We start from the raw sequence: 21,327 nt of genomic DNA, 5'->3' as shown, positions 1-21,327 counted from the left end.
ACGTCCGCTTAAAAATTTATCCATTATTCTGTATAAATCTAGCGTCGTGAATACTTAATACCGTTAATTTCAATGAACGCGCAAATTACAACATACACTACACATTCACGATAAATCGGGTTTGGTCCTTCTATCGGTAGCGATAGAAGGAGCGATTCACTGACACTGGCTGGAATTGAACAAGGTGTAGCATTTATTATTGTTTGCGCAGATGTTCCAGAATGTTTGAGACAAATAGGAACTTCTCGCAAAGCCGCGAGAATGTCCGATATGGTGGATGTAGGGCAGAGAGCAATAAGAGGCATCGATTCTGGTTTCGTAAATGCAGCGGTCGGTGTTGCCAGATATCAATAAATTTACTTATTCTTGGTAATGTGTAAGGTTATTGCCCGAAAAGCGCGGCCGCGATGAAAATTATGATTGAAAATTTGTTCGCAAATACTGCAAGATTGAGAAACGCGGCTTCACAATATTGTCTGAAGGAACATCCTGAATTACCCGATGTAAAATGACATATACCCTCCGATCCAAAGGTAATTAATAAATTAATGAAAGGATGGCGAAGAAAGAAGAAGCGAGCGAGAGAGAAAAATGGAAAACAATAAAAAAAAGTATAAAAATGTACGTAGGTACACAATAAATAACGGTTGAGCGAAAGAGATAATGAGTGTAACGCAATAAATATTACATAAACCCGAGTAACAAGGATTTATAATGCAAGAAGGGAAAAGACCGCAAGACACCGACCAACATATGTATATAATATATATATTTATTTATTGTGTCACAGTAACACGAATACAACAGACAGAAGACAGAAGCCAACTATATTATCTGTGTATTCACGTGCATTATCTATGCGCGTGCGCAAGATCGCAGATGTAAGCAGAAAATAATGAACAAAGTTTTGACGACCGTTATTCAATTTCATCTTTTAACTTAAGACTACTGACAAAAAAATAAGTTAGCTAAATCTGTTGAACAAATTGCGTCTCTTGAAAACGGTTAATTTTCAAATTAACATGAAATAAACCGCTATTTCATCTAACCATCTATCTCAAGTAATACTGTAGACAAAATGTGCCAGGAACACATTTATCCGTCATCATAGGATTTCTTTTCCGCTGAATTTTGGTCTAAATAGATTGTATTAATCAGAAACAAAACAATTTAATTAACGGTAAAATTAGAACGGTTAATTAAAAAGTTTAGTTGAAACAGAAATATCCTCTGCGTGAAATCTATCCACCAAATACTTTTTTAATATTTTAAAATCGATACTAATACTATTTTATTTTGCACTGGGATTATTTGACGTTTACCGTAAAAAAAATGGACTAATCTATTATATTTATTAATGTTTGTAAAGAAACTTACTGAATGATTTTAATTTAGCTCGCATGATTTTAGCTCGCAACATTTTAGCTCGAATTCCGACGAATCTTTCGTAACAAAAAAAAACCTTTTTTCAACATTTTCTCGATCAAATTCAATTATAAAAAAAATATTGCTTAAATATAAAAAGTACACAACATAAAAAGTATATATGTATGTACTTCCCCAAAAGTATATATATATATAAATACGAGGCATATTCATAAAGTAATGGTCGTTTTGCCATTAAAAAAATTAACTCGTGAGAAAAGGTTTTTACTTACAGTTTTAGTTTACCGTATATCTACTTCACTTTTCAACATAATCGCCATTCGGTTCTAAGCACTTTTGTAACGCTGCACAACTTTCTTTAACCCCTCTGCATAGAAATTCGCCGCCTGGGAACTGAACCGGTTGACAACGGCAGTCTTGAGTTCCTCGTCGTTTTCAGACCGCTGTCTAGCAAGCTACTTTTTCAAACGCAAGAAGAGGAAGTAGTCGCTAGATCCAAGTTCGGGACTATATGGAACGTGGTCATAAAGTTACCGACGAAAATCTTAAATCTGCTTCTTGATTTAGGTAGCGGAGTGAGGACGCACGTAGTCGTGAAGGAGGATTACGCCGGACGACAGATTTCCGCTTCTTCGATTTTGGATCGCACGTCTCAGTTTGGTGAGCGTTTCACAGTACACTTCAGCTGTAACTGTCGATCCACGTTCCATGAAATCGACCAAAATGACGCTCTTTTCATCCCAAAAAACGGTAACCAATCTCTAATACGGAAATTGCATAAACTTCTTCGGTTCTGGGGAACTTGAACGGGTCCACTGCACTGTTTTTTCGATTCTTTTTTTGCCCTACATCCCCGAGCCGGACATCCAATTAAGTATACTCGACTCGGGGACGTGTCCTTTCCGGATCTTTAAATTGCCTGCCTCTAATCTCCAACGTAAGAACCAGGCCCAGCTATGCCGTTCCCAGCCACACCGCCGGAGACCGGGTCTCGGTCTTTCCTTTTGCCAGCCTCAAACCGACGGCGCAGGAGCCGAAGCCGCCAAAGCGTATCCGGGAACTCACACCGCCGGCCGGGTCTCGGTCTTTTCATTCATTCGCACCTAACGGATCCCAGGAGTCCCCGCTCCATCACGGGAACACACCAGGACATGTGAGCCCTCAGGAACGGGGCTGTCCGCCCAGCCCTACTATAAACTACACCACTCAGTATCCCAGTCGCCTTGCCTCATCTTCTTTTATTCTGATAACTGTTCTTGCAAATATTGCAAAATTATTCCGGACATAGCCAAGAGCCACTCCGAGAGCTGCTCCGGTCGGGTATGCATCAGTCCTGCATTTATACGTTGTTCCTCCCATCGTCTGCACTCAAAAATAGTGTGTTCGACATCGTTAACCGCATCGCAGTAACAACAGATTGGTGACTCTCTCCTGCCCAACCTATGCAGATATTGTTCAAACGCACCATGTCCCGACATGAGTTGCGTTGTGTGGTAATCTAATTCACCATGAAAGCGATCTAGCCAAGCATTCAGGTCCGGGATAATTCTTCTTGTCCATGCGGCCACTGCTGAACCCGCCCATGCCACCTTCCATTGTTCTCAAATAATAGAACTGGCCTCATCTTTGGCTACACCGGACGCCCTTAGTTTTCGTCCTGTAATCTGCAATTCTATCGGGGGCACCGAAGAAAGTACGCACAATGATCCGAAGAAAGCGACTTCCTATGACTGCTAGTCAGTTTTCTTCTGTTGCGCTGGACATTAACCGCATCAGCCCATACCGGGGCGGCGTACAACAGAGACGACGTTATCACCGAGGTGATAAATCGCCTCTTCGACGCACGTAGAATTCCTTGTCCAGCAAAGAGACCTCGCATGGCACGGATTGTTGTTTCCACTCTGTCGCAGATCATGGCCACATGGCTGGAGTATTTGAGGTGTTTATCCAGTAACACCCCTAGATATTTCCACCTCGACAATTCCCTCTCCTCTCAGGCGCAGATTTAATTTTCTGAGTATCCTCCTACCAGTGAAGAGGATACCCTTGCATTTAGAAGGAGGGACCTCCAAACTGTTGTTGACGAGCCATTCATTCACTATTTCTAAGGTAATATTCCCCGTGTCCTCCACTTCATCAAAGGTACTGGCCTACACTAGTAGCGAGATGTCGTCCGCGTATCCTACGAAATTCACGCCCAGCGGGAATTGAAGTCGGAAATGTTCATCATAGAAGAAGTTCCAAAGTAGAGGTCCGAGTACAGACCCCTGCGGGACTCCACCGAAGATCTGATGACTTACCACACCATCCACCGTATTGATTTCAGTTCGTCCCTCGGATAGATAGTTGGCTACTTGCGTCACTATGTACTCGCTTATATTTTTTCTTTGAAGTGCCCTCAATATAGTTGGCCAAGGTACCGAACCGAAAGCGTTCCTTATATCCAGGATTGGGCAAGAAAACAGTTCATGACGCTTTCCAGCAAGCAGGGAAAAAGCAATGCTGGACCCCATAACTCGCAATATCTGTCATCTCTCACGGGATGAGGGACATCAGACCCTTTATGACTGCAGCTGGCACACCATCGGGTCCTGGACTCTTCTTATTTTTTAGTCTTTTAACCGCAGTCGCCAGTACATCCTGGGTGAACCTGCCGCGTTCACCAGGTATTAGCTCCGTGACGCCCGTATCAACCCGCGGGAAAAGCGCTTCCATGTGTCGTGTAGCTTCTATCTTATTAAGAACGGGCAACCCTCTTCTCAGTCTCTTCATGACTACCTGGTACGCCCGTCCCCAGGGGTCAGCATCTAGTTCATTGCATAGATCCCTCCACTACTTCTGCCTTTTTGCATGCTTAATCATGAAGTTTAACTGTTTTCTTGCTGCTCGGTATTGTGTAATCGCCGTGTTCAGGTCGCGATCAGCTCCGTATGCTCTCGTTCTAAGTCTCTGTACGCGCCTCTTCATGGATTGCAGAACCCTGCGTTGATCCGCAATATCGGAAGACCACCAATAGACAGGGTGGTGTCTGGTAGCTCTTTCGGGGAGCCTGGTCAGCTCAGTAATCATGATCTGTTGTAATGTATCTGGCGTGACCGGTCTGCCATCCGTTATTTTTGCAGCAACTTTGCGAACAATGTTCTCTACCTGACGTTCAGAAAGTCTAAAGCATAGATGCTGATTTCTAATATGAGTCTCAGTATCAAGGATTTCAACAGAAACAGCCAAGTCTCACTTGCAGTCTCGACTTGCAAAACCTGCATGCTCACCATGTCTGGTGGAAATCTACCGTCGATCAATACCAGATCTAGGATAGAGGAATGCCCGCGAGCGTAGAAAGTGGGCGACCCATCATTGATGCCCACAAGCTCAGTAGTTCCTAGTAGTTCTTCTAGCGCTAGTCCTCTGTTATTCGAGGAACCAGCCCCAGCCGCTACGGTACGGCAATTGAAATCACCCACAACAATTGTCCTCTTTGGGGCGTTCATGACCATCCTCTTCAGTCCGAGTAGTCTGGCTTCGTACTCCGCGAGCGTCACATTCGGGATTATATAGACCCCAAACAATATATAGTTACAGAGTTCTATCTCAACGACTCCTTCAGTCCTCAAATGTAAGCTATAGTCCCAGTTTCCAGTAATTTTCTTGATAGCCACATCCCCAGCGGTATCTGACACCCATCGAGATCCAGCCTCAGAGTATACGTTAGGCTCGGTGGCAACAACAAAGTTGTACTCTCCAGTATTAGCTGTCTCCTCCACCCCCCTTGGGGGACGGTCGAGTTTACGTGAATTACGTATTTGCTTTACTTCTAATTCTAGCGTTAATCGTGATTTTGAGGCTCTGTTTCGCGGAGTGTGTGTTCCCTCGCAGGATCTGGATTGGTCGAGTATGCAGTGTGCTCACGCACAGGGCTTCTTGGTCACATCTGGTTGTTGCTGTTGGGTATGCACACGTCTAAATTTTGTTTTGGTTTGAAGGGATTGTCCTGGTGGTTCCTTGTTGTGGACCAGGGGGCCCGGGATGTGTCGATAAGTCAACCTGCGCTATGCGTAGTGTGTTGCAGTAGGGGCACACCTCGCGGAATCCACCTTAAGTCGCGATTGCGGTGAAGCGGAAGTTGTTGGCCTTGCATGCTCTGTTGTTTTGTTTGTGACGTGGGTCGACATTTACGATGCTATACTCAAGCCTGTGTGCGCAGAGTTTGTTATTTTAAATTTTATTATTTCAAACATTATGAAGTTTTTGTACGCCAACTAGTACTATGAAATACTTCATAGTACTTCAGCAGTTACTTTTATACGGATTTGAATACGAGATCGTGGATACCGGAGTTCTTTGGTGGTTGGTTTTCAAACAACCATACATCTCAAAACCAATCGACCTGAGACCGTACAAGACTACAACACTTCTCATTTACACTAATATATATCATCCTCATTCATCCTTTGAAGTAGTAACTTACGTGGTTCCGGAGGCTAAACAGAAAAAAAGAAGTACTATCAAGTACTGCTACCTAGTGGCGCGATTTGTAAAATCACATTAAAAAAATATGAATAAAATGACATATTCGAGCCCCGCGGTTGGTCAAATAGAAAAAAAGACGTTGTCTAACAAAATTCTAACAAAAAATTCAAATTATTTTTTGAACGCTTTCTTTATTAAATCTAACAGAACCGAAATATAATGTTTTCACACTTATTTTTTTAATTTTTTTTCCCCATTTTAATTTCACGTTAAGATTAAGTCATGTTTGGAACTGTAAACGTAGTTCGTTGACTTCGCCTCTACGGACTCTTACCGGCGAAGTTCTAACGAACTTCGTGATACACGGTTTTTATTAACCGATGTATTTAAAGTATTTAATCGATTAAATAAGTGGAGAAGGTAAGGAATTTTAGTAGAAAAGAAATCTTTTCTTTAATTGTTTAAGGTTTTGCGCTTATCTACTTCTTTTTAAAATCGTTTAAAAATGTATTAGAGTCGTACGACAGAAGCATTAAGATTATTTCTTATACGTCAGGAACTCGGGTGTTTTTCCTTATCTTTCATTACAACTTAAATAATCGATATTAAGTTCATCAAGCGATAAAAAAATATCTAGCCGTTAAGTAACAAATTTAATTATCTATAGAAAGATCTAAACCGAATTAATACTGTTTTTCCCGTAAATAACGAAAGTTAGTCCTCCGATTACAGTCGGTTGATGCTGGTAAAATATGTAGTAACAAATGCCAAAACCGACTAGGATATCCGCAAACCTCCGAGTGACGGACAGAAACTTTCGGTCTCTGTCTGCAGAAGAGGCTCGGTCGAGGAGGTCGGTGTAATTATAATTTTATTAATTAAAAATATAGCGTTCAATAACTGTGTGCTTTCAAGTTAATTAGGTCGTTCGATAATAATTGAAAATGAAAACCTATTTTCACGTTCGATTTTCAATTTATTATTAAAATCAGATGACGGTAACAAAGGAACAGGAAACCTGTTTTTATTCAAGTATTTTTTAGAAACGATAACCATTTTTAAACCGAATCGATACAAACTAACGGTTTTAATTTTTTAAGCAATCACCAAAAGTACGATAAAAAAAAATCAGAATCGAATCAGGACCTATTCATCGACTTATGACGATTACGATACGTCAACGTCTAAATTATAAAATAAAAATTACTTAAGTTTTAATTAAGCGGTCTTCATAAAGAAAACTATACCCGTATTTTTAATTCCGATTATAAAAGACTTAACCGCATGCGATAAAGGTTTATAACATGTCGCATATCACAGTTATGAGCAAAGGAATATAATAAGGTGACGCTAGATTTATAATAGCTACCGTTTCAGACATATTGTGGCAAAAATTACAAAGAAAATTATAAAAACATATCCTTTAAAGAAGTTTGTGAGCTAAAAAAAAGAAAATCATAAATTAAATAATCGTATTACTTTAAAATAGAAAATCCACGAATATAAAATCTGTTCGGGGACCAAAAAGAACTTATGAGATGTATTGCATATATTAAAGCAAAACTTACACAAAACAAAGAAACGATTCGAATATCACATAATGAATTGTTATATAATATATATATATATATTATATAAAAAATAATATTCTTATTCGGTAAACTTTACTTGTTTGAAGGAATAATAATAATAATAATAATAATAAGGTAAATAAACAATAGTGAGAAGAAAGTTATAGGAAGTGTAACAACCAACATAAAGAGAATCAAAGTTAGGTGTTTTTTTAATGAAATTACTGCGTTATATATAAACAATCACTTCACACCGTAACAGCTATCTATTTGAAACAGGATTTTACAGTATGCGATGATTACCGAGATTCAAAATAATAATTTCTATTCAGAAATAGATTCGTAGTTTGCATTTTCTTTTCTTTCTCTTGCGAAACGATCTTTTAATTCCAAAATATTTATTACTAACCGATAACCTCGGTTTTCCTGTACTATCGTCGAGGCGAATCCTCACGTTTAAGGAATCGTTTCACAATTTTAATCGCTTTAAATATTTTCTCTTAAAAGTATCTTAGTTAACGGATTACAAGCGAGCGAATGACAAAACTGATCTCCGATTTTAAGATCTGTGTGATCTCTTGAAAAAATTCTAACAAACGCTAACGCAATATAAAGAATTTAATATTTATCCCATCTTTTTCCCAGTTATATGTTTCCCGAAAGAGTCGACAACTTTTCGTCGAGATGGTCTCTCTTTTATCTTCACCGGTCGTTATACGACCACGTTTTACACTATATGATCGGTCTCCTATGCTTGCAAATCTCCGTCGGTTTTGATCGGCCTTCTTTCTTTCTTTCTTTCTCTCTCTTCTGACCGTTTCCTATTATTAGATTCTCTGTTTTCTTCCAAAATCTTGAAATTTCTTTTCGATTATGTTTTTGTTCTTTATGTCTGTACGTTTTAAACTCGCCGATTTGAAATATCTTTTGATTGGTTTGAGCCGTTTGGCGATAGTTCTATGTCCGTTACGTTTGTCAAAAATCCTCTCGGATACTCGGTTGAGCTCATTCTCGTTAAACGTTCACAAAAATCTTAGTTTACGTACGGCATTTGTGAGTTTGTCGCTTTTGTGTTCACCTTCCGCGTTTTCCGAATGCCATCCAATTTCCAAGGTTCGAGTGGTTTTCTTAGTATCCTTCTAACGCTAATTTTTATTGTCTCCTCCCTGATGGAACGTTACGTATTCCGCACCGTACAGGACTCGAGGACGGATTACCACGGTGTACCGCCTAATCTTACCCGCCCTAGATATTACTTTTTAGTATACACTCTGTGTCAAGGCGTAAGATTTCTACATTTTTCCGGTAATTCCTGTATTTTATTCTTTATCTAATCGATTTATCGTAAACGATATCGGTTAAAAATAATATTCTTCGCTAAATTAAATCGTCCAAGGCAACAGACATCAATAATTGTTTCCGCGTAATCCGTTTAAATTTAATATAAATCGTAACATTTTTACATACACAGAAACCTACCTGCAAAAATGTTCGGTAGGTAATAGATAAAAAGGACAATTCGAATTCTTCTGCAGGGGCGCAAAAAACAAAAAAAAAATTAACTTACAGAATCAGGTTATATTAAGCGAGGCAACTAAATCGAGTTTAACACCATCTTTTCATATAAAAAATGATTTTTACGATTGACACCTACTTTAATCGGAGAAAATTAATTCTTAAAACGTTCAGGACCGATGTAAAATATCACCAGAAGGTTATAAAGACATCGGTACAAAATTTCTTAATTTCAAAAATTACATTTTCTTTTTTTTTCTTTTTGATAAGCTGAAAAACACGCAATAACAAAACTCGACTGACGGTCAGCCGTACTCAGGGTTAGCTTCCCGCGGCAATGAGGTAAGAGTCTTTCCCTAAGTAAACTACGGATTCCGGGTGAACAAAGCAACCGCATCAAGGAACTCCCACACGGTCCGACAATGCCGCTCTCGCCACATTGACCCGCCGCTTGCGAGTGGCCAATTTTCCCCTTGAACTCTAAGTTCCAGGGTGGCCCGGTCTCTGACCCCCCCAAGAGCAGGGCAGTCTCAAACACCAGGTGTTCATTTGACTGGACCTCCTCGTAGACTCGCAGCTCATCAGCTACCAGGCGGAACCGAAACAGATATTGATTCAAGTTAACGTGGTTGGTGAGCACCTGGGCACCCGTTGCCCTTAAAAACGAGCTCGAGGCATACTATTCCTCTCGATCTTGTATAAACTTATACAAGTATCTTTAAGGGAAGAACACTCGTGGTGTCCCGTTCCAGCTGCCAGGCTTCCATCGCGAGGCTCTGCCGCAGCGGAATACGGGCGACTGAAAGAAATTTAGATCCGGTGCATTGTGATCACCGTTCCGTTCCGGTAGAAACCGCATGCCAAATACCTCGGACTCCTGGCCTCTTCGGAATCTCCACATGGCTGCCCGAACTTTCACCGGTAAATCGAGCTTTTCCCAGTACGGTGGTAGCCTTGTAGGAGATTGTTTTAAAAACACCAGCGCATACAATTAAGGCTCTGCGCTGGGCACTCCTTAAATTTTGAACAAGTGCTCTATTCATATCCAACCTATGGGCCCAAACGGACGCCACGTAAGAGGTTATGCTTTCGAAAAAACCTCAGTACACCATGTACATCTGACGGTCCGACAACCCGTAGTCTTTCCGAGCAATCCTCCAAGTTTGTGCATCACTGAGACAGCGTCCGCCGCTACTTGCCCGATTGCTAAACTGCAACTTTTCATCAAACAAAACAGCTAGGTCGTCCGGAGAAGAAATATTTTCAACGAGGTCCTTTCTTCGTACAATTTTTGTTTTCGATATCATATTTGACGGCAAGTCGATGAAATTGAAAGGCAGCACTAAAATTATGTTTGCTTTACTAGTCTACTTACGTTTATTTAAAATTTAGAGGATTCGCTTTACAAAATGAAAGGCGCCAACATACGCGCATATGTTATTTACTTTTTTTAAGTAGGAGGAGTAGCGATTAAGTATTAAATACGCCACACAATAAATAAATAAAACGATGTAGTAAATAGAATAAATTTATTCATTCGATATTGATTTTTTTTCGAAAGGCAAAGGTCAACAAACTTTTGCCGTAAATTATCCAAAGTTTAAATGCGTTTTAGTAAACTTTATTCTATACTTTTTCCCCTGAAGTCAATAAATTTTTTAATTAGATTATATATAAACGAAACTAGAAAATTAAATGGAAAAAGGAACCCGGAAATTACGACTGTAACACGCGTTACTGTAACAGACACGAGTCACGCGTCGAAACGAACGAGTCGATCGGCTCACGCAGTCGCGCTCTAAATTTAGGTCTAAAGAAAAAAAAATGTTAACCGTAAACTTGAAAATTGTAATTTTGTATCGTTTTTTCAAACTTATTCGAATCCGTCCATTAACATTTAAAATTACTAACATTATTGTTATTCCGTTACGCATAAAACAATAATAATAAAAATTAAAATAAAACCGACTCCAAAAAACGCACTAAAAAGTAGACGACTTGGAAAAAAAATCTAATAATATAATTTTTTAATGTTTAGTTCAGTTAAAAAAGGTTGTTTAATTTTTTTTAAATATCGGTAAAAATCTATATATCCGTACTAATGAAACACGTTCATCGATAAAATGAAATGCGAAAAGATCGGGTTGAAAACATAAAAGAGTTAACTGACAACTACCGAACCAAACCTTCTCCTAAACAATCTATAATGCGATCGAATTGACCGGTGCGTTTATAGTTTTAGTATAATCATTTCTAATATTACAAAATATTAACAAAAACTAAAAAATATACTAATGATAATGAGATTTTTGATAATAGTTAACCGGTTTGATTATTCTTTAAAAATCTGATTCTTCTGAATAGAAAATCCGGTTGTAGATATTCAACAATCGTTGAATATCTACAACTGGATTTTCTATTAAGGACGTATTACGAAAGCTGTAATTATATAACAGATTTTTACATCGGTTACAAGCCGAATATCGAATTACAGGGTATATCATTTTATATTACGATCGGAAAACTATTCGCAGCTTAAAACCAGATTCGACTATCGTAATGCTCAAAAGAATCTCAAGCAGTTTATTCCAAGCAGTTTATTAAGGATGACATCCTTAATTTGATGAGCAGCATAAATCCGGTCGCCGCCTTCTAGATCGAAAAGCAGATTTCAATAAATTATCGTAAATAGGTACATCATTAAACGGGAACGATCACAAGAGCTTGCTCGTCTACAGAGTTCGAAAAAGATGATTAACGATCGAAGCGGTAGATAGGATTCGGAAGCCGATTTCTTCTGAAATTTTGACGATAGGATCACTAGGTTGTAAACGGGGATCTAGTGACCGTTTTGGCGTAAACGAATCGAAGTACAGAATAATTATTACAAATATTTAGGAGGGAATCAAAAATTAACATCGACGGAAATTTACCCGAGTCTTTTAAAATGAAATCGGCATTAAACGCTTTTTTACCGAGCGATAATATAGCTTTTGATGCAAAATTTCGAATTATTTTTTTAGCTAGCTGCGGGTGCACCAGGCCTCCCTGACTTCAGCTGCAAGATCCGGGATGAAAGAATTCCCGATCGTCTGCGATATCAATTCTTGTCCAAGATATTGTGTAGCGCATTAAGAAACATCTAAATGTATAGGATGTTCCAGGACGTATTCCCCGACTTCAGATTTAGGACGCCAAAACGAGCAAAAAATTTCATGTCGACATAAGTCCTATTTTGCTTTGTTTTCCTTCTGGACGCAATTTTGTGATTTTCAACAGAAAAATTATTTTTCAGGATGTTGAGTAAGAATACAGTCTTATTCTAAAAAAAATTTTGAAAACATCACTAGCAAAAATTTCAAAATGGCGGCCATCTTAACTTTTTAACCTTAACATCTTTGTAATTATTTGATAGATAAAATTTTTGCTTATTATATCATTCATTAAACATTTTATTTTGAACAAAATGACACCTCGTTTGTAAAAATCTGTTGACAAACAATCGAGTAATCGCAATTAACCCCCTAAATGCAAGCCGATAATGCTCTTCCCTGTTTTTATTTCCTCTATTAAATGTAATAAAAATTATTAATAATAAATAACAATAGTAAATTAATTTAGTTGATTATTTCTCGAAATCTTGATTTGCCCTACTCTTCTGAGATCTGTCTCGTCTTCAAAATGTTTGCGACGCTGCACGTATGGTGTGCCAAAGGTCAAATTCCTAGTACCGTAAAAATCTTCTAAATTTCATCTGTGCTGAGAAACGCTTTCCCTCCCTCCTTCTACTTCGTAGTGAAATTTTATTAATTTACTTATTTCTAGCGATATATCCTCATAATCTATGCTGGTTTTTTGACGTATAAATTAGTATTAATAATTAAGGGTATTTTGAAGTAAGTTAAAGTAGAAAATAAAATTAAATCGGATTAAAAAAAATTCGAAATTCGTAGCTTTAAGTTTTACTGAAGGATCTTAAGAATTATTTAAAGGATAGTTGTCTTTGAGTTAATAAAGCGGTTCTTCAAAGCGAGATCGGAATTTATTTGAACGTTTATTCGATTACCGGTGTAAAACTCAACTCTCAACCGATCACGGTAACAACGCTTTAGTAATTATAATTTGAATATTATATATTGTTTTTATTTTTGTTTTAAGGGAAATGGATAGGGTGAATGTGGATATAGTAGGAATTAGTGAGGTTCGGTGGGAAGAGGAAGGCGATTTTGGTCAGGTGATTTTAGAGTAATTAACTCAGCGTCAAATAACGGGCAGGCAGGAGTAGGTTTCGTGATGAACAAGAAGATAGGGAGGAGAGTGGAGTATTTCAAAACGCATAGCGATAGAATCATTGTAATAAGGATAAAATCAAAACCTAAACCGACAACGATTGTTAACGTTTATATGCCTACAAGCGCCCATGATGATGATGATGTAGAGTGTGTATACGAAGAGATTGATGAAGCAATTAAACACGTAAAAGGAGATGAAAATTTAATAATAGTTGGAGATTGGAATGCAAGCATTGGAAAAGGCAAGGAAGGAAATATAGTGGATGAATACGGGCTGGGCAAAAGGAATGAAAGAGGGGACCGACTTATAGAGTTTTGCACGAAGTATAATTTAGTAATTGCCAACACCCGATTTAAAAATCATAATAGAAGAATATACACTTGGAAAAAGCCAGGCGATACTGCAAGGTATCAGATAGATTATATCATGGTTAAGCAAAGATTTAGAAATCAACTCGTTGACTGCAAAACTTACCCTGGAGCAGACATTGATAGCGACCATAATTTGGTGATAATGAAATGTAGATTGGGGTTTAAAAACCTGAAGAAAAGTTGTCAGATGAATCGGTGGAATTTAGAGAAGCTTGAGGAAGAGGAGGTAAAGAAGATTTTTGAGGACGACATCGCAAGAGGTCTGAGTAAAAAAGATAAGGTAGAAAATGTAGAAGAAGAATGGGAGAATGTTAAAAAGGAAATTCTTAAATCAGCAGAAGCAAACTTAGGCGGAATAAAGAGAACTGGTAGAAAACCTTGGGTTTCAGACGATATATTGCAGCTGATGGATTAACGTAGAAAATATAAGAATGCTAATGATGAAGAAAGTAAAAGGAACTATCGGCAATTAAGAAATGCTATAAATAGGAAGTGCAAACTGGCGAAAGAACAGTGGATTAAAGAAAAGTGTTCAGAAGTGGAAAGAGAAATGAACATTGGTAAAATAGACGGAGCATACAGGAAAGTTAAGGAAAAATTTGGGGTACATAAATTAAAATCTAATAATGTGTTAAACAAAGATGGTACACCAATATACAATACGAAAGGTAAAGTCGATAGATGGGTGGAATATATTGAAGAGTTATACGGAGGAAATGAATTAGAAAATGGTGTTACAGAGGAAGAAGAGGAAGTTGAGGAGGATGAAATGGGAGAAACAATACTGAGATCTGAATTTAAGAGAACATTAAAAGATTTAAATGGCAGAAAGGCTCCTGGAATAGACGGAATACCTGTAGAATTACTGCGCAGTGCAGGTGAGGAAGCGATTGATAGATTATACAAACTGGTGTGTAATATTTATGAAAAAGGGGAATTTCCGTCAGACTTCAAAAAAAGTGTTATAGTTATGATACCAAAGAAAGCAGGGGCAGATAAATGTGAAGAATATAGAACAATTAGTTTAACTAGTCATGCATCAAAAATCTTAACTAGAATTTTATACAGAAGAATTGAGAGGAGAATGGAAGAAGTGTTAGGAGAAGACCAATTTGGTTTCAGGAAAAGTATAGGGACAAGGGAAGCAATTTTAGGCCTCAGATTAATAGTAGAAGGAAGATTAAAGAAAAACAAACCGACATACTTGGCGTTTATAGACGTAGAAAAGGCTTTCGATAACGTAGATTGGAATAAAATGTTCAGCATTTAAAAAAAATTAGGGTTCAAATACAGAGATAGAAGAACAATTGCTAACATGTACAGGAACCAAACAGCAACAATAACAATTGAAGAACATAAGAAAGAAGCCATAATAAGAAAGGGAGTCCGACAAGGATGTTCCCTATCTCCGTTGCTTTTTAATCTTTACATGGAACTAGCAGTTAATGATGTTAAAGAACAATTTAGATTCGGAGTAACAGTACAAGGTGAAAAGATAAAGATGCTACGATTTGCTGATGATATAGTAATTCTAGCCGAGAGTAAAAAGGATTTAGAAGAAACAATGAACGGCATAGATGAAGTCCTACGCAAGAACTATCGCATGAAAATAAACAAGAACAAAACAAAAGTAATGAAATGTAGTAGAAATAACAAAGATGGACCACTGAATGTGAAAATAGGAGGAGAAAAGATTATGGAGGTAGAAGAATTTTGTTATTTGGGAAGTAAAATTACTAAAGATGGACGAAGCAGGAGCGATATAAAATGCCGAATAGCACAAGCTAAACGAGCCTTCAGTAAGAAATATAATTTGTTTACATCAAAAATTAATTTAAATCTCAGGAAAAGATTTTTGAAAGTGTATGTTTGGAGTGTCGCTTTATATGGAAGTGAAACTTGGACAATCGGAGTATCTGAGAAGAAAAGATTAGAAGCTTTAGAAATGTGGTGCTATAGGAGAATGTTAAAAATCAGATGGGTGGATAAAGTGACAAATGAAGAGGTATTGCGGCAAACAGATGAAGAAAGAAGCATTTGGAAAAATATAGTTAAAAGAAGAGACAGACTTATAGGCCACATACTAAGGCATCCTGGAATAGTCGCTTTAATATTGGAAGGGCAGGTAGAAGGGAAAAATTGTGTAGGCAGACCACGTTTGGAGTATGTAAAACAAATTGTTGGGGATGTAGGATGTAGAGGGTATACTGAAATGAAACGACTAGCACTAGATAGGGAATCTTGGAGAGCTGCATCAAACCAGTCAAATGACTGAAGCCAAAAAAAAAAAAATATTGTTTTTTACAAATAAGGTCGTTGTGGTTGCAACTGTGAGAGTATTGAATTTATTTTTATATTAAATTCTCTGCATAGTTTATTCGATCATTATTATTTAAAAATAAGCATATTTTAATTAAAATTAATTCTGCGGTTTCAATATTGCTGCACTTAGATCCTACAGATTTAGCAGAAAAGGCGCAAACTTCGTAACTCTCAGCCCAAGTCTAAAAACGTACCGGAATAAATTTTTATAAGTTCACTACGGGAACTAAAGGAAAGATACTGAATTACGCGGCAAAAGCTAGGCTTAGGCGGTACACCTGGATGTACTTGAATTGAGGATAATATGACAAATGAAATAAGATAAAACTTTAAAACTAAGACGAAACAAATAAAAATAAATTTCCGAATAACTAAAACAATATTTTTAAAATCCGCAAACTTTTATTAAATCTTTGTAAAAACATAAAAGTAAAAAAAGTTATTTAAAAATTAAAACGACTAAGCAGAGAGTATACAGTAAAGGTTAGTAAACTAACACTATCCGCCTACGCGTTTTAAAATATTAAAAAGAATTGACAGCAATACCAAGCCGTTAAAATCGTTTATAAAATAAAAAAAAACAAGAGGTTAGAAAATATACTTAAAATAAAAGTCGGTATGGAAACGAATCTACGACGATGCAGGGTCGTATCGAAAACTATGACGATCAAGCGCCGACCTTGTCTAAGGCCTTGAGTCGGCCGGCCGACTAGCGAGCCGGTTACGACGAATACAGTAAGAGTTAACTAACCGGCCGCAGCCACCGTACGGACGTGACGGCGTCGCGTCATTCGATTTTTAACATCAAAGTTTAACCTTATAATATTATGGTAGAAGTGAATGTTTATTACACAACGTTAAGTTAAAATATACGATATCGGTGCCGACCTACGTAAAGAAATTCATACGTTTGTGTGTGTGTATGTATATAATATATATACGTATATACATACAAAGCTAAACATAGAATTGGCAACGTTGTATATTTTATATATCACTAAACGAGTAACTGAAAACATATCCCACGAGCGCAGTATCATTAAGACGCTAAACTAAACGAAGCTAGCTATGTAAATTGCTTCAGCAGACGGACAAGGTTGTTTTACTTAATTCTATCTGAACTTGTAACATTCTCAAAACACGATATTAAAAAATAATGAATTTATATGAAAGTATTTATGGATTTTGAAATGATATTTATAAACGACATATTTAATTCTGTATATTTTATAATCGATCTCGGCTATAATAAAAATTATATACCGAAATTTCGTAGGGTTTGGGACCAAAACTACATTTAAACATTATTGCGAAAGAAAATAAATCGACCTAAGTTTTGGTAACAGAGGACCCGTTAAAATTATACAAATCTTTTGTTACAACGGTTGCATTATACATCTGAATTTCAAAAAAGATCTCCTCCGCGCCTCAGATCGGATTACACTTTTTACATTACATCATTCGATCGCGATTAATTTCAGCAAAACAGTTTAAAATATATTAAGTGTAAACCGGTTTAAATATTGCAACGAATAAAGAAATAATTAGAAGACGATGACATTTTTGTTTTGACATGTTTACTTACTCCGGAGAGTCCTGAGGTACAACATAACACGGTTTAGGAAAACGGAAACAAGGAAAATGCGAGTTTAATAGATTTCTTGTAAATATATATAAAAATTATTATTACCTATTAATTTTAACAAAATGAATGTAATTAGATATTTGTAAAAATTTTGTGAAGTTAAGTTTCATTACGATAAAAATTAAATCGTTATAAATTAACTATTTTTTAAGTTTCTGGTGCTTTTTTGAAATCCCTCTCGTGAGTGTGCTAGTTTTTTTAATTAATTTTAAAGCTAAGGACTTATGAGGATGAAAACGATATAAAAAATTATGGCGAAATTATTTTTTATTTTATTGTACTCTTACTTTAAAATTAAATAAATTTATGTTGAAAACACCTAAGATATCAATCGCTTCTTAAAAAAAAGAAAGTTTTCCTTAAACAGTTTAGGTACGACGGTTCAGGTAAAAAACAAATTATATATTATTTTTTAATTACTATATAATCGATAATGTGAAACAGCTTTTTTCACGTTCAACCGCATTCATATTTTCCTTCGTTTCAAACTTTATTTCACGAAATAAAAATTATTTCAGCTATTCTAAAATGTTTAAACTATATTGAATTTTTTTACATTTAACAAAGGTTAACTCACTAATTTAAACGCACAGATGCAATCGACTAATGCGATTTAATTGATTATTACGCTTCCAGAGTGAAACATGTACGAGGGGCGTCTTAAATGTAACGTACACTGGAACATAACGGGAGAAAAAATGTAGTACAAAGCGACAGGTGTTGTCATCTTGTAGTTTCATTTCACTTCATTCTTTTTCCGTTTAGCCTCCGGAATCTCGTAAGGTATTACTTCAGAGGATGATATGTACGGGTGTAAATGAAGTGTAATCTTGTACAGTCTCAGGTGACAATTCCTTTGCAGATTAAACGACTAAAACTAAGGGCGTCCGGTGTAGCCAAAGATGAGGCCAGTTCTCTTATACGAGAACAATGGAAGGTGGCATGGGCGGGTTCAGCAGTGGCCGCAAGGACAAGAAAAATTATCCCGGACCTGGATGCTTGGCTAGATCGCTCTCATTGTGAATTAGATAACCATACAACGCAACTCATGTCGGGACATGGTGCGTTTGAACAATACCTGCATAGGTTTGGCAGGAGAGAGTCACCAATCTGTTGTTACTGCGATTCGGTTGACGATGCCGAACACACTATTTTTGAGTGCAGACGATGGGAGGAACAACGTATAAATGCAGGACTGATGCATACCCGACCGGAGCAGCTCTAGGAGTGGCTCTTGGCTATGTCCGGAATAATTTTGCAATATTTGCAAGAACAGTTATCAGAATAAAAGAAGATGAGGCAAGACGACTGTGATACTGAGGGGTGTAGTTTATAGTAGGGCTGGGCGGACAGCCCCGTTCCTGAGGGCTCACATGGCCTGGTGTGTGGGTTCCCGAGATGGAGCGGGGACTCCTGGGATCAGTTAGGTGCGAATGAATGAAAAGACCGAGACCCGGCCGGCGGTGTGAGTTCCCGGATACACTTTGTCGGCTTCGGCTCCTGCGCCGTCGGTTTGAGGCTGGCAAAAGGAAAGACCGAGACCCGGTCTCCGGCGGGGGGCTGGGAACGGCATAGCCGGGCCTTACGTTGGAGATTAGAGGCAGGCAATTAAAAGATCCGGAAAGGACACGTCCCCGAGTCGAGTATACTTAATTGGATGTCCGGCTCGGGGATGTAGAGCAAAAAAAAAAAAAGTGACAATTCCTGAAATGTGCGGTTAATTGAAACCCGACCGTCAAAGAACACCGGTATCCACGATTTAGTACTCAAATCCGTATAAAAGTAACTGCCTTTACTAGGATTTGGACCTTAGAACTCTCCACTTCGAAATCAGCTGATCTGCGAAGACGCGTTCACCGCTAAACCAACCAGGTGGGTTTGTTTCATTTCACTAATATTAACACACCTAACTCTTTGACCTTCGCCTTCTCGCTTTCTATAAGTCGTCATCGTTATGAAGTCGAGTACGCCTGCTATGTCAACCCGTCTTCAAACTACACGCGACGACTGAATTTTTACCACCGGAACAAACGAATCCTAATGACATTCACCGTCGTTTAAAAGCCGTCTACGGTGGGCGATGAAACCGTCGAATGAAGTGCTGCGAGTAAGCGGGCGATAAAATACCGACATCAAAAGCCAGTAAAGCGAATATTGAGGATGAACCTCAGAGCGGCCGACCGGTTTCTGCGGTTGTTGAGAAGCATCAAAAGGAGTGGACGAATCGATTCAAAATGACCATCCCATCATATAACAACCCGTTCCAAATAGGCATATCATAAGAACGAGTAGGATACATTTTTTTTTTTTTGTTTAGCCTCCGGAACCGCCGTAAGGTTTTATTTCAGAGGATGAACGAGGATGATACATATGAACGTAAATGTAGTGTATTCTTGTACGGTCTCAGGTCGATCGTTCCTGAAGTTTGCGGTTAGTTGAAACCCGATCGCCAAAGAACATCGGTATCCACGATCTAGTATTCAAATTCGTATAAAAGTACCTTTGAGCCTTAGAACTCTCGACTTCGAAATCGGGTGATTTGCGATGACGACTTCACCGCTAGACCGTCACGGTGAGTTTACGACACATTATTGTGCTAAGCTACCGTAATGTCTGTTCGCCGTGGAAACTCGGCTGCGCAAACTCACAGAAAGAGGCTCTTGCGAAGTTGAAATCTGAATTTATTCCGCTATTCGTACTTTACAGATTTGGCGCAATACGATTTTCAATTCTTGCCCCGATTAATATGGAATATTAAGAGCATTCATTTCAACAGATATGAACTGAAGAATGCATCGAGGTCGTGCATCGACTAAATACCGCCAATATTATTCGACGACAGAATGAGAAAACTGGTTTACCGTCTGCAGAAATGCGTAGCTGTAAATGGTGACTACGCGGAAAAATAAATTTTAAGTTATTGTAGCGACATTCATTCGTATTTGTTTCATTTGGCTATCTTTTTTACTTTTCTGTATCAGTAAAGACGCAGTAAAATGCACTTAAATAAATTACAACTGTTACTGTAGGGAGCATAACAATAATAATAAATAAAAAAATTGACATACCTTACAATGAAATTATCTTGCAGAGATAAATCCAGATTCAGACCGTCCAATTACTAATAAATTAAAAACCAAAGATTAAGGTAAACGAACCGACGAAAGTTTTCTCTTTTAATATCTATATGAACCTCTATATCACAAATCGTTAACAGACGTATCGTATAAAAAATTACACTATCTATATATATATATATATATATAAAAAAGTTGTATGAAACAGAATGCAAAGTATAAATTTGTTATTTCTTTGTAAATAACTATATTACAAACCGTTGCTATTTTCTATAAATATATTTTTAACTGAAACAGGCATTAATAAAACAAAAAAAATTAATTCAAATTAAAATTTAAAAAGAAAATAATAAAACATAACATCTGTAATATTTATTTATTTTTATTTTTTAAAAATACACGTTAACAATTTCGATACGGTTAGTTACACTTTTTTCTTCTTCGGAATTTTATTTCGACCAAGATTTATCTCGGAATTATCTGGAAAAGAAAAAAAATTATAAACGTTATTAAAGAAATACAATTACACCAAACATACATGTATTATTATTAAAATAAGTAATTTTATTTTCTAAATACGAGTGCCTTACAATTGCCGCAATCAATAATTAAGCGTTTTGTTAAAATTAATTTTAAAAATTACTTATCGAAAATCCGATTTTAAAACGACCCCTTTAAGT

General features: G+C 37.3%; 1 protein-coding gene across 3 annotated transcripts in view; it reads right to left on the bottom strand.

Moving 5' to 3' along the window:
- The window catches only part of EcR (Ecdysone receptor), a 481,482-nt gene that overhangs the window by 322,354 nt on the left and 137,801 nt on the right, over window positions 1-21,327 (bottom strand). For all 3 annotated transcript variants that reach the window (XM_075381840.1, XM_075381838.1, XM_075381839.1), the window contains one exon: window positions 20,639-21,127. The gene's annotated coding sequence lies outside the window, so the exon portion shown is untranslated. The remainder of the gene's footprint in view (window positions 1-20,638; window positions 21,128-21,327) is intronic.

The sequence above is a fragment of the Lycorma delicatula genome, chromosome 13 (assembly GCF_047948215.1).
Source record: "Lycorma delicatula isolate Av1 chromosome 13, ASM4794821v1, whole genome shotgun sequence".
NCBI classification, from domain to species: domain Eukaryota; kingdom Metazoa; phylum Arthropoda; class Insecta; order Hemiptera; family Fulgoridae; genus Lycorma; species Lycorma delicatula.
The sequence above is the reverse complement of the archived record's forward strand: the minus strand, read 5'-3'. Positions and strand labels throughout refer to the sequence as shown.